This window comes from Anomalospiza imberbis, chromosome 1 (genome assembly GCF_031753505.1).
Source record: "Anomalospiza imberbis isolate Cuckoo-Finch-1a 21T00152 chromosome 1, ASM3175350v1, whole genome shotgun sequence".
Classification (NCBI taxonomy): Eukaryota; Metazoa; Chordata; class Aves; order Passeriformes; family Viduidae; genus Anomalospiza; species Anomalospiza imberbis.
The window spans coordinates 52,952,797-52,956,275 of NC_089681.1; positions in this window are offsets into that span (position 1 = coordinate 52,952,797).

Genomic DNA, 3,479 nt, shown 5'->3' on the forward strand with positions numbered 1-3,479 from the left:
GTAACCTTGTGTGTGTTTATTGCCATGAAAAATGTTTTTCACTGAATATAACATGAAGTTCTGTGTGATTTCTTGATATTTTTTTTCATGAGAAATACAAAATATTGACTGTGTGAGGAACATCTAAATCCAGCTAAGCATTTAAAAGCTGATGGTTCTTTGCAGAAAATCAACACTTTCCATCACAGTGATCAACATTTTGTCACTGCTCCCTTTTACCCCCTCCATCTCTTTGTACCCCTGTTTGGAAAAGAAGATTGTAAGCCCTCTGGGGCAGGGACTACAGTAGTTTGGCTCTGGGTTTTCACAGTGCTAATAGGATGAGATTCTGGTCCACAACTAGGCACTGAGGTGCTACAATAATACAAATAATAAATGCTAATAGGCTCACTTGTCTCTTGTTCACTCTCCCCCCACTTCCTGAGCACAGAGGAGATGGGAGTGACAGATGCGGGGCTTGGTGGCACCGCTCTGACTCCAGGGTGCTTAGCCCTGGCAGCCGTGGGAGCAGCTGGGGCTTTACTCAGGCTTGGGCCGTGCCTGTAAGCCCTGCAAGGAAGCTTATGCTGGCAGGGAATCAAGTGTGGTGGGAGCTCAGCCCCACTTCATCCGCTCTCCCTCCTCACCCCGTCCCCCCCACTGCATGCGTGAGAGGCTGCTTCACGGCTCTGCGAGGTTTCCCTGCAGCTCAGCTCACTTGTACAAAGAAAGTCTCTGACCCAGTTAGGGCTGGTGCGCCCTGGCGTTCCCAGAGCTCGGCAGAGCAGGGAAATCTGTGCGTCCGCTTCAATGGCACACGCCAGGGATTTGCAAAGCTGGGAGCCAGGCAAGGCAGGAAGGGAGAAGTGTGGAAACCCAATCCCAAGTTCTCATTTGTGCTCAGGATGCAGTCTGGGTTTTTATTTGGACTGTAGTCCAAGTATGTTAAACTGACCCTGTGTGTGGGGAGCAACAATCCTGCCTCTCCCACCTCCTCTGCTGCCTGTGTGCCAGGACAAACATTCCTGAACCCTTTCAGAGTGAAGTGATCTGCCTGCAAAGTACCCCAGTAAACAACAAAGGGATTATTCTCGAGGCACATCGTTTTCCCAAGCCAATTCGGTCCCTGGTCACCATGAGCAGCTGACTTCAGGCACCAAAGGGGATAGTAGGGAGCAAGCAGGATAGCTCCCTTCATAGATGGTGTCACAGTATCCCAGTTCAGAGTTTGCATCAAATTGCAGCCTTAAAGTTATTTGACTGCAATAAACTATACTGGAGTTTGTCCTGTCTTCCTTATTTCTTGGTAGCCAAGTGAAATTTCGCTCAGCACGTGCCCAGCAGCTCGTCCCGTGAGTGCAGGCATTCATAGTGCAGCACATTAGCCAAAAACTTAAATCCCCCAAAATGCTCAAACATGTTGACTCTTTCCTGCCAGCTGTCATAAAATGCTTCAACTGTTTTCCACTGCATACATTATGGAGTACATAATGTATCCAAGATGGATGAAGATTTTCTGCCTGAACACCAGCACAACAAAGATGCCTGTGCTCTGAAAAGTGAGTGCTTCCTCTGTAAGCAAATGGTGCTCAGCTTCCCAGAGCTATTCCAGTTCACGCCTGCATCACTCACTAGCTCACTGGCGGAGAACGACCTGCAGTCTGCTGGTCTGGTCTCAAAGGGTGCTTTCTGGTAGCATAAAGAGTGAAAATAGCTGTAAACTCCAGGGAAATGGTCAGTGGCTGATTCCTCTGCAGTGTGTCTTGTTAAGCTTGTCAGATTTTGCAGAACAAGCCCCCAGCATGTTTTCAGGTGTGCTGAAGGACTGATATTTTCCCCTTGATTATAGTAGTTAATCTCCCAGTATTGAACAAAATATGCATGTATTGGAGCACTTACCTAGGGGCCCAGAGGCAGCATTCTCCATGCTTCATCTAGAATTTGGTTCCTGTTGGCCACAGCTTTGATTAAAGGAATAAAAATATCACTTACCAGCAGCCATTCTGGTGTGGGAATTAAGAGTTTTGCTGTTCCCCCAGCATGGTTGGATCTGTTCAATGTCTGCACAGAGATGTGCAAGGGGGATCTCTGAATAATGAAATAAGACTTAAGTCACTATATCAAATTAACACAGACCTCACCTTTTTCCTGGTACCTTCCTAGAGGTGCCAAGACTGTTTAAATTATTATTTTTTTAATGCTAGTAGGGAAGCTGTGTACAAAAATGTGCTCTGCTTCAGGACTGTATTGTCAAGACTGAAAACGTAGAGAAGTCAAAATTATTGTTCCTCCAGCAGTTTCCATTTTACAACACATCAGAGTCAAGTCTTTCATAAAACATCTCCCCAACACTAAGGAGTGCAACAAATCATTCACCAGCAGTGGAAGGAGGAATTTCCATTTTCTTTTAATCCATCCACCAGGCACGACAATAGCACTATAGGATGCTGCATTTAATATGCATGCTGTGTTCACATAGCAGAAGAACTAATTCTATTCCAAAGAGGAATAACTGTTGACACTAACTCTGGATTTCCATGAGGTTTGCTCCTGAAGTTTTAATTTTAAAAGGCATTACAATGGTGAGTTTGTACTTCTGTCCTTTTCATCCCATTATATTTGTACAGTGAATTTTAGAGTAAAATGGACATAAGTGTGACCTTTCTCGTCACAGAACAGGAAGGTGCATGTTTCACAACATGAAGAAGCTGAATTGTGTATCTCAGCATAGTGAATGTTACTATTTCAATGACAAAAAAAAAAAATCATGTGCAATTTCCCTTGTGTACAGCTGTGAAGTCCATGCATATCAACAAAGGTACCAGAGTGCAGCCTGGTAACAAGGCAGCCAGAGAGACCCACTTCATACAGGTGGTGTGGGAATCGGTCAGTGATCAGAGGCTCTTTTATTGCAGTCACTTCTATGCAATTACTGAAATCCATTATACCATACTGAATACTTCAATACATACCCTTAATAAACAGCATTTATACATTTATCATCCTCTGCAGCCTTATATGCACACTGCTGCTTCATGCTCCCTACTGCACTACACTTCTTCAGTTAGCTACTGACTTTTAGTTTTACTAAAAGCTTACCAGGATGAATGGGATAAATCGGTGGAGTTGTACCTGTTTTCAGGAGAAATAAAATACCCAACATTTTCTCATGCAGGCAGAATTTTCTATCTGGTCACAGGGAGGGAAAGCCTCCTTTCATTCAGCAATGCCTGGTTTGCAACATGGAACATTAATCAGCTCCAAACAGGAGTGTTTTCCTCCTCCAAGGACTTACTATCAAAATCAGTGCTAATGGATATGTAACAATACAACTTGGAAAAAAATACTATTCATATACTTAATACAGTCTTATATTTCAATATTAATTTAATGCTGGAACAACACTATTTCATTTATATATGCATATAAATGTATAGTTATGATAGATAAAAACTGAGTCTGGAATAAGTTTTTTTATACAAATTATTAATATAAAGGCT